The sequence below is a fragment of the Camelus bactrianus genome, chromosome X (genome assembly GCF_048773025.1).
Source record: "Camelus bactrianus isolate YW-2024 breed Bactrian camel chromosome X, ASM4877302v1, whole genome shotgun sequence".
Lineage (NCBI taxonomy): Eukaryota > Metazoa > Chordata > Mammalia > Artiodactyla > Camelidae > Camelus > Camelus bactrianus.
In genome coordinates this window covers 118,350,040-118,362,094 of record NC_133575.1, presented here as the reverse complement: position 1 = coordinate 118,362,094, position 12,055 = coordinate 118,350,040, and positions in this window count along the sequence as shown.

The following is a 12,055-nucleotide window of genomic DNA, read 5'->3' as shown; positions in this document are numbered from 1 at the left end:
CTTCTTCCTTACTTTTAACATTGACTTGAGCTTATCAAGATGATTAAAACCATTAAAACTAATATGTAGGTTCATCTGCAAAAAAGGATAGATTTGCTGATATATTCATTCACCCATGTATTCAACAGGTATTTATTGCATGTCAACTATGTGCAATAGTTGTTCAAACTAGATTCAGGTCAAACAGATCAGAGTTCAAATTTTTGCTCCTTAGTTTACAAGCTATCTGACTTTGGCAACTCAACTCACCTTTCTGGAGCCTGTTTCTTCATCTTTAAAATGGAGCTAGCAATAGTACCTAGTTCACAGGATTGTGCTATTTCCTGTAGATTAAATAAGGTCTTACATTTAAAAGATTTATCATGTGCCTGGCATACAGTAACTGCTCAAAGAAGAGTAGATTTGAGTATTAAATTGTTCTTACGCTAATGTAGCCCATAGGAGAGGCAAGAGATGATTTCAGTTTGAATCCTTTTATTTTTTTTAAAGTCCAGCTTTAAATTTGAACAGATATGTGCCAAATATATCTTCCTTAAATGTGGCTTATTTTCACACTTTATTCCTTTGTTAAAAAACTTATTTCTAATTCCTAGAGCATTAAGTCTAAATTACTCTGTCAATCAAGTTATTCTCCAACTCTGTACATTCCACCACTCTCTTCAGCATAGCTCTTAACATAAGACAGGTTGAATATTGTACTCTTTTCAGATCCCAGTGCACATTGCTACCAATCCAACTTTCCATAAGTATCCTTTACGTGAATTACATATATTTATTCATTTTCTACCTTCAGGCCCTAATTCCTCTGTGACCCCTTCCCTGACTATTAAGGCTCCTTTATGCTCTAAAGCTCTATGATAGTTTTAAATAATACCCTAAATTACTTCTACAACATTTTCAGCTATGTCCTGCTCTTGTTATTCAGTATAGCCTGTTAAGATATACTTTTTCTTCTTTAAAAAGCTTTTTTGACTTAACTGTCATGTTAGAAATGATCTGAACAACAAGTTGCTATAAATTGTAGAAGGATATGTTCAATTTGCTATGAAACTATAATTTAGAGATATCTAAAACATAGTATTAAGGGAAATATTTGGAGGTTAGAGTGATTTTTCTGGTGTCCTTCAAGGTTACTTATTTATTTTTTGGAAACCACTGGCTTTTACAAATAGATGGGCTGATCTGTGCTGAGACAGTATTTCTAAATTCAATTGGAATTGAATTAATGTCAGCAAGGTGTCTATAAAAAGAAAAAGGGCATGGGATTGGGAGACAGCAGACTAGTGTTCACTTCTAGGCCCAACACTGTCACTAACTAGCTGTATGATCTTGGACAACTCAATGAATCTGTCAAAATGTATTTCCTGCAAAGCACACCATTAACTAAAGAGCTAAGAAAACATATTTCCTGAAATACACCGAATTTATAAAACAAGTTTTCAGGTATCATATAGTGAATTTTGTAGTGCCTCAACATGAATTTTTATATATAAGTATACTCTTGTGATAGGCTATCAAAAAATCATGAAACTACAAGTAGTCTTTTACAAACACAACAGCTTAAAGCACAAATAAAAGTATTCTTGTAGATGTCCAAGAGTCATTTATTCATTCAACAAGCAATTCATTAATTGTGTGACCACTGTGCCAGGCCCTGGGGTGGGGATACAGCAGTGAAGATGAATATGATAAATGTTGTGTCTCCCTTGAAAGAGATCACTTTCTAGAATGGGAGACAGGAAATTATAATAAAAGGAGATGAAGAAGATGACAGTTACCTAAACTGGACTTTTGGGAAGAGAGGTGATTATGTAAGGTTTTTCCTAGAGTGAGTGACTTCTAGACTAAGGTCTAAAGAACCAATTATACTTCAATTAAAAAAATAAAAGATATGGATTAGGGAATCATTTAAGGAAGAGTGAATAAGATATTAAAAGGCAAGGGAGTATATAACAACATGGAATATTCAGGAATATCAAGTAATTTGGAATAGTTAGAGGAAAAATCCTTGAAGAAATTTGCAGATGAGAGGGTTCTGTGGTGTAGTGGTTAAGAGTGTAAGCTCTGGAGTGAATTGGCCTGAATCAAATCTCAGGTCTGCAACTTGCCAGCTGTGTAATCTTGGCCAATTTACTTAATCACTCTGGACCTTGTTTTCTCATTTGTAAAATCAGTACAGCTTATAAATATACTTCATAGAGTTGTTGTGGGAATTAAATGGGTTAAAACATGTAAAATGCTTAGAACGGTATTTGGCACAGAGTAAACATATCTACCTACCCAGTTGAATGCCAGCTCCACAAGGGAAGGAAAATTAGTTGAATCACCAGCACTTAGATAGTGAGTGGCTTATAGTAGACACTGTTGAACAAATGAACGATCATTCACATGATTATTATTTTTGATGGGTATCATCCTAAGAGGTAAGAAAGTTGAATAATCTCAGTTGTTTTCATTGTTGCCTTAAAAGGCTTACAGAGTAAAGATATATTAATAATTTAATATTATTCAATATATAAAATAAATTAATTATATATTGTTAATATACATATTATGCTATATTATTATATATTATTAATTAATATATAATTAATAAATGAATCCTTTCTCTCAAGGGGCTCATAATTTAGTAGGAAAGATATCAAATAGACAAATGTAATAAAGGATGATAAGTGCTGTAGAAGGAGGCAGAGAAGAAATACACCTAATCCAGTATTGAGGGGATTATGGACTCCTTCCTAGGAAAGGTAATGTTTAAATATAAATTTGAAGGATGAAAGGGACATTACAGCCAGAGGGAATAACATGCACAAAAGCTAAGAGGTAAGATGACAGGACGAACTGGAAAAAGAACCATTACTGAATCTCCCAAACTCAGCATAATGCCTGGCATAGAGTAGATTCTCAGAAAATATTTGAATAAAAACCACTGCAAGCAGAGATAAAAGAATGAACAAAGATACAAAGATGCAAAAACAACAGTTTATAAATTATTCTAAGATGGTCCTGAACTCATAGCCTGAACAAGTTAGGAGCAGAAATTTTCTCTACAAGGTACCATCCACATGCTTTATTCATATTCTTAGGATGTACTAGAGCTTATTTAGGTTTTAGTAAATTGTAGCAAGTGAAATATGTTATACATTAAAAAAAGACCCAACTTTGTATGATAGTCCAATACAGTGTCTAAAATAATTATCAGAATTTTCATCCATAAACCCAAATATTAAATTCTCTCAGCCTATAATTATAACCTATTCTCTCTTATTTTGTCTGCATAAAACACGTACACTGCACAAATTCTGAAAGTCTTTCCTCATTCTCTTTTTCCCAGAGTACAGCCCAAACCAACTTAGAGCCTGCAAGTTCCTATATGAGGCCAGCTCTATCTGTAGTCTCCTGAAGTCAAGAGGAGCTCTCTAGAAGTGCCAGATGAAAAGCTGAACTATGTTCATCCTGATTCAGCAGTGATGATGCCAGAAGAAGCAAGAAATGCCAAGCAAATAGATTCTTAACCAAGAAGCTTATAGGGATGGTCATAATTATTTTCTTTTCCACAAAAGCTGGCAAACAAGTATAGGAACAATATCACCAAGATAGGTAATCTGGGCAATATTATACGTGAGCTTTGAGCTTAGAAGTGGATATGAATCAGGAATATAAATAAGCCTCACCTCCAGAGATTCTTATTCAACAGGTCTTGGGTGAGACCCAGAGAATCTGCACTTTAAAAAAGTCCCACATGACTGTACCATGCTGTCTCTTACCTCTAGACTATTTTCCTTGCCTGGAGTGATAGAAACTCCCAAATCTACATCTCTGGCCCAGACCTCCTAGCTGAACTCTAAACCCACATATCCAACAGCCTATCAGGCATGTCCACCTATCATCTTCCTTTATCCATCAAATGTAATTGAGGGTAAGAGTGGTTGCTATTTTATGTATGGTGGTTATGGAAAGTCTCTTTTATTAGGTCACATTTGAGTTAAGTCTCAAAGTGAGAGAGAAAGCCATTCAGCTATATGAGGATAGAATCTCTCACATGAAGGGAATAATAAATGCAAATTCCTGAGGCCAGAATATTTTTTTTCATGCCTAAAGTGGAAGGAATGAACAGATACTGATAGCAAATGAAACCAGAGAGGTAGCAGAGGGCTGGATCATGTGGAGTCTTGCTGACCATGTGAAAGATTTTGCATTTTGAGAAGGTACTATAGATTTTTGTCCAGAGGAGTGACACAGTCTGACTTGTAATTTTAAAAGGATCTCTCTGGCTTCCCTGTGGAGTATATATTTGGGAGAGGGGCTTAGGGTGAAAGCAGAAAGAACAATTAGGAGGCTAATGCAACAGTCCAGAAAAGAGAGGAGTAACAGTGGAAGTGATGACAAGACAGAATTCAAAGTTAGAATTCTGGAACCCTGCTTATGTTTTCTTTGGTCAAAATACTGTTTCTCCTGATTTTTTCATTTCAGTAAAAAGTATCACTGATATTTTCCAAGAACAATGTCTGTGTGTGTGTGTGTGTGTGTGTGTGTGTGTGTGTGTGTGTGTGTGTGTATTTAAGTGTATCTTTAGTCTCTGTCTTTCCTTAATGTATCCTGGCCTTTGCCTGTCTGTATGCACTAAGTTACACAGACATGCCATCTCCACAGGACTTATCTCTATGCAACTTATAGTGTGCTTCAAGTATATTTTTTTATATGACCTATCACACTTCCCTTGTGGCCACAATCATGTACCAGAAGTGGTGAATATTGTATTAAGCATCTGGCCACATGGTGTTTAGATTCTGGTGTTTACTTAGGACACTTCACTGCTCCACATATATACCAACATACACTTCAGTTTCTTCAACTATGTATCTGTTTCCTCCATATTAATAAGAAGTTTTAAAACTTAGGAATGGGGTAATGAGACAAAGTGAGGCAAGTTCTTGTGAGTGTCAGGAGCTCTGAGGTAGTTGATGTGTCCACGTTCCACACTCCCCTACAAGGGAGGCCAGCCTGCTGCAGGTGACAACACCACAGTGGATTACATTAGGTTCTGGGGAGCAATTTATTTTCAGAACTGACATCCTACCCAGTACTAAATATAGCCAGTCTCTTTCTTTCAAATGAGGATTTCTTTTCTATTAAACTTCAATAAAGCTCTTAGCTCTGTATGACAAGGTCTCTCTCTCCTCCACTCCATCTCACCCCCTCTCTCTCCCCTACCTTTATGAACTTTATTCTTGTTATACTCCCTTTCCCCAACCACCTACTTTCCTCTCCCTGTCTTCCTTGGTTTCTTCTCCTTCTAATTTTCTTCTCTTTCCTATTTCTTGGTGTTCTTCACTATCTCCTCCAGGCACTTTCCTCTTGATGTCTCTAATTTTTAAAAAAGAAAATCTCTCAGGAATCCCTTCCCAGTAGTTCAAGAGAAAACTTAGTCCTAAGGCTAAAATGAGATACTTTACTTAGTTTTAAACCTTCAGTGCTGGAAATAGCTATGTCTGTCTCCACATGTGCCAACTGACTGACATGAATATTAATGGCACAGTGGCATTTATTGCTCATTAACAGTGTATGATTCTAAGTACTTTATACATATAATCATTAAAAAAAAATCCTCCAAGTAAAGCACTAAAATCATCCCCATTTTTGCATGGGGTAACTGACGCCAAGAAAGGTAAAGGTAATTGACCTTAGGTCAAACAATGAATATATAGCATAAATGCAATTTAAAACTAGGCAGTCTTACTCCAGAGCTCACATCTTTAAGTTCCATGCCATATTACTTCTCTATAGTAGTATTAATGTCTATTGTATATCATCTAAAAAGGGAGCAGTTACAGGGGAAGTTAGACTAGGAAGGGTAACTGCATCTAAAATAAGAAACTGGGATAAAACATGAAAGAATTGGAAAGGATTTTGCTTTCACTTTTTACTGCATGTTTTGAATTATAATTCTGAGTTTTAGGCACTGATAATCTCTTTACCCGCCAGTTAAGCTGTAAATTCATCAGGACCCAAACAAATTTTACAAATATATTACAAATTCTGCACTCATTATAGGGATAAGTGGTGACATGGTTACAACCATACAATGAATTAGCACTCAACAATAGAAATGATTTGCTTTACTCCACCATTACCCAATAGCCCATGATTATTATTTGTAACAAACTTTCTGAGCAACTTCTCAATCTAAAATACACACACACAAATTCAGTTAGATGACAAGATATAAGATCAATATATAAAAAATAAAGTGTATTTCTGTACACTAGCTATGAACAAACTGAAAATGAAATTAAGAAAACAATTTTATTTACAATAGCATCATAAAAGTTAAAACACTTAGGATTAAATTTAACAAAGTACAAGACTTGTACACTGAAAAGTTCAAAATACTGTTGAAAGAAATTAAAGAAGATGTAAATAAATGGAAACACACTACATGTTCATAGATCAGAAAACTTAGTATTGTTAAGATGGCAATACTCCTCAAAGTAATCTACAGACTTAACACAATTCCTGTCAAAATCCCAGTTGGATTTCTTTTTGCAGAAATTGACAAGAAAATCTTAAAATTTATATGGAAATACAAGGGGCACAGAATAGCTAGAAACAATCTTGAAAAGAAAGAACAAACAAAATAGGAGTACTCAATCTTTTTATTTCAAAATTTACTACAAAACTACAAAAGTAATCAAGACAATGTGGTACTGGCAAATATATATATATATATATATATGTATATATATATACACACATATATATATATATATCAGAATTTAGAGTCCAGAAATAAACTCTAACATTTATGGGCAATTGATTTTCTACAAGGGTGTCAGGACAATTTAATGGAGGAAAGAATAGTCTTTCCACAAATGGTGCTGTTGAGACAACTGTATAGCCACACGCAAAAGAATGAAATTGGACCGCTACTTCAAACCATATACACAAATTAACTCAAAATGGACCACAGACCCAATGTATGAGCTAAGACTATAAAATTCTTAGAAGAAAGCATAGAAGTAAATCTTTGCAACCTTGGATTTGGCAAAGGCTTCTTTGATACAGTAACAAAAGCACAAATGACAAAAGGAAAAATAAATTGCACTTCTTCAAAATCAAAATCTTTTTTTCCAAACATATCATCAAGAAGGTGAAAATAAATCAATAAAAAAAAAGAAGGTGGAAATACAACCCACAGGATAGGAGTAAAATGTTCACAAATCATATATCTGATAAGGAACTTGCATCTAGAGAAGATAAAGCAAGCTTTCAATTCAACAACAGAAACAAAAGAAAATAACTGAGTTGAAAAATGGGCAAAGGATCTGAATAGACATTTCTCCAAAGAAGATGTACAAATGGCCAACATGTGTATTAAAAGATGCTCAACATCATTAGTTATTAGGGAAATGCAAAGCAAAACATACATAACACTTCATACCCACTAGGATAGCTAAAATCAAAACAACATACAATAACAAGTATTGAAAAGGATATAGAAAAATTGGAAGACTCATAACTGGTGGTGATACTGTAAAAATGATACAGCCACACTTTGGAAAACAGTTTGAAAGTTCCCCAAAGTGTTAAACATGAAGTTACCATGGTATAGCAAGAATTTAAAACATCTCCACACAAAAATCTGTATACAAATATTCTCAGCAGCATTATTCAGAATAGCCAAAAGGTAGAAACAACCCAAATGTCAACCAACCTGATGGCTGGATGAATAAAACATTGTCTATCCACACGATGGAATATTATTCAGCCATGGAAAGGAATAAAGTACTGATTCATGCTACCATGTGGATGAACCTTGAAAACATCACAGTAAGTGAAAGAAGCCAGACACAAAAGGCCCCATATTGTATAATTCCATTTATACAAAATGTCCCTCACAGGAAACTCCATAAAGACAGAAAATAGACTAATGAATTTAGGGGCTGAGGATAGGGGGAAATGGGGAGTGACTGCTAAAGAGTATGGAGCTTCTTTTTGGGTTGATGAAAAAGTTCTTGTATTAGATAGTTATGGTGGTTGCACAACTATATGAATAGACTATAAACTACTGAATTGTTTAAGTGGGTGGGTTTTATCGTGTATGAATTATATCTCAATAAAGCTGTTTTTTAAAAAATACATTTGGGAGACTCTTTAGTCCTCAAAAAAATAGGCTCCTCTTCACTTTGTGAGAAGTTCCTAAGTCTAATCTCTGACTGATGGACATTTAGAAAGTTTTCAGGTATTTTGTATTACTAACAATGCTGCAATATATATCTTTTACATATACTTTTGGATATTTGTGCTAGTCTATCTGTAGGATAAACTTCTAAAGTTAAATTGCAGGGACCAAAATTACATGTATGTTAATTTTGCTTAATATTACCAAATTGTTCTCCAAAAAACTTGCACCAATTTACACTGGCACCAAGAGTTTAGGAGAACATTCATTTTCTCACACTCTTGCTAACTAAGTATACTATCAAGTTTCTTAAACTTTTTCCATCTGAAAAGTAAAAAATGATATCTTGGATTTTTAAAAATATGAGTAAAATTAAACAATTTTTCACATAAATATTGGCTATTTACACGTCTCATTTTGAGAACAGTATTTTCATGTTCTTTGTCCACTTTTTCAATTGAGTTGTCTCTTGTTCTAGACCAATAAGACTTTGATAAATACATTTAAATATCAATATTAATATATAAATAGTAATGCAATTAGATCTGTGGCATATACATTATTTTATTAGTTTACCATTGGCCTTTTAACGTCATCTGTAATACTTCATGCTTTGCAAATGTCTTAAATTGTTATGTAGTCAAACTGATCTGTCTTTTCTATTATGGGATTATGACATTTAGGTTTTGTGTCATATCTCCCCATGTTTTCTTTTAATAATCTTACATTTTGATGATTTTATATTTTTTGATAAATCTTAGATCCATTTGAGTTTATTTTGCTGTGGGGATGAGTTAGTGATTCAGCAGAGCTATGTCATAGGGATGTGTAACTTATGTACTGCACAAAAGTGCCTTGAAGAGGATATTTTCTTTGACTATAGAGCTGAAATTTTTTACTAAGATCCATCTGGGCATATGTCATTCTTCATATTATTCCTACTTGAGACTTGGTGGGTTCTTTGAATCTGAAGACTTAAATCATTCTTCAATTGAAGGAAATTTTTGTCCAGTATATCTTTGATTTCTTCCTCTCCCTCCTCCCTCCTGCTCTCTCTCTTTTTCTGTCTCTCTGTCTCTTCCTTCTCTTCTCTTCCCTTCTGAAATTCTCAATAAATAGAAATTGAGTTGCTCATAAAGATATATATGTCTTTTAATTTTTCTTATCTTTTATTTGGTTTCATGTTGTATCCTGGGACGATCTCTGTGTTCAATCTTCAACTAAGTAATTTTGGTTTTAGTTGTATCCATACTGCAAGTCACCCCTTTAGTAATGAGTAAATTTTTGGCAATTATGCTTTCAATTTCTAAAACTTTTATTGTAGACATTCGTTTTATTTGTGTCTGACAAACGTACCATGAATAGCCTTTCTATATTTGGGAAATTCTTACCTCTCAAATGTAAAAGTCAAAACTCAAACTTCTACTCTGTGTTGAAACTAAGATGTAGGAATATGACTTGGGTTCCAACAATCAGATGCCCTGACATGAGATTTTGATTTTGAATTGAAAGCATGCATAAAGTGGTACTGTATGGTTTCCATTTTGCTGGAATAGGTAGTAGTAAAGGAACTTGGCTTTGAAGAATGGCAGAGATTGAAAGGTCAAGTTCTTAATAAAGTAGTAGCATCAGTGCTGGCAGCAGTAGCTGTTGTAGTAGTCAATTTCTTGGCATCTAATGCAGAAGCAACAGTTTTTCTTATCAGGCTAGTTCTGTGGCATTGGTCCTGGGCAATTGTTTCTGGAAACTGAGCCTCAAGGCTTGTTTTTCAGACTTCTTTTAATAAATAACTGCACTATGCATATAATAAGCATCCTTTTCTCAAAACATTTCTTCCTATCTTGTCTGCTCATTCTTTCTTATGCACCAACCCCAACATTTTTTTGACTCCGCTGGGACGTGGAATGTATTGACTCTGCTACTTTTTACTGCTACTTTCCTTCTTACCTGACTTTACATTTCATGATCCATCATTACCATCACTCCCAGGCATATACCATTAACTCCTTTGCTCCTCTTTCCATTCATCATACCCACCTGGGAAAAAACCAAAACCTGCTTAAATCCAACTCTCCACTTACTCTGTTTCCATGTTAACTGGTTTGATCTCTATTTAATTTTAGTCTTCAAATTCATGACCATTAACCTCAGAGGGCATTTAGTGCTGCCTGGCAATGCTATGACAGTTTCATAAGTCACTCTCTAGATGACTAGAGAATAAGTTAGTAGTTACAAGTGGGGAGATGGAAGGGAGGATGGGCAATATAGGGGAAGGGAGTTAAGAAGTACAAACTATTATGTATAAAATAAGCTTCAAGGATATATTGTACAACACAGAGAATATAGATAATATTTTATAATAACTATAAATGGAATATTACCTTTAAAAATTATGAATCGCTATATTGTACACCAACTATACGTCAATAAAAATTAAAATTTTAAAAGCAATTTAAGAAAAAAAACATGACTATTTAATATCATCTACTCTCTTATTAAGTCTCCAATATCTAGCACTTATTCTCACTCTCAACTGATGACCTTGTTTAATAAGCTAACCTTGTTAAGGATACCACTGACCTCCAGATTGCTAATTTCAAAGGTTAATTATCAGTCTTCATGTCATTTGATCTTCATCTTACCTGTCAGTATTATTTACATGGTCAAATACTCTCTCCTTTTTGAAACACTTTCTTTACTTGGCTTCTACAATATCTCTTTATTCTTCTCCTCCTATCTCACTGGTTATTTCTCACTATCTTCTGATGATATTTTAGTTCCCAGCTACAAAATACTGAAGTAACACAAGACTCAATTCTTGTTCTTCTTCTCTTCTCTATCTACACTTGTTCCTTAGCTGATCTCATTCAGTCTCATGATTTTAAATGACTGCTATATATAGAGGACTCTCAAATTAATATCTATAGCCTAAGATCCCTCTCTTGAACTCAAGAATAATATATCCCACTGCCTACTCAACACTACTTGGATGTTTAATAAACATCTCCTACTTAACATATCCAAAACCTCAGCTCTTCATTTGCCAACAAAAATAAACTGGTTCTCCTGCTATTTTCTTCATTACAATAAGTAGTATGTTATTCTAGTTCCTCAGGCAAAAATCTTGGGTTTTCCTTGTATTCTCTCTCTCATGCCCCAAATTCAATCCATCAGCAAATCTTGTCCATATCTCAATTTCAATGTAACCAAAGTCTGACTATATATCCTTATCCCCACTGCCAACAGCCTGCTCCAAGCTACAGTCACCTCATTCCTGTATCACTGTAATAGCCTGCTGGTTGGTCTCCCTACTTTCACCTTTTCCCTCTCTAGTGTATTGTCTACACAGCCACCACAGTGAAAATGTTAACATGTAAGTCAGATTAAGTCAGTCTTCTGTTCATAACCCTACTATGGTTTTCTATATATCTCATACCAAAAGTCAAAATATAACAGTCTTCAGAATTGTATATAATTTGGCCTATTCTTATTGCTCTTCAGCTTCTACCACTCTTCCTTAATCACTCCACTGAAGCCACACTGGCCTCACTATTAATCAAAAAACCCCAGACAATCTTGTTGCTGGGAACATTTTTTCCTCAATAATCTTGGCTCATGTCATCGTGTCCTTTAACTCCTAGCTCAACTATTAGCTTATCATAGAGGCCTTCTCTGAATGCTCCGTCTATAATAGTACATGCATGTGCACACAAACACACACACACTCACCCCTGTCATTTGCTGTCTCCCTTACTCTGCTTGATATCACTACCTGAATCATGTATTTCTTTGTTGTTTCTATTCCCCTAGAGACTTTGTTTCACTCACTGCTGTATCCTCAACAATGTCTAAAAGAGTAGCCAGCTCATAGTA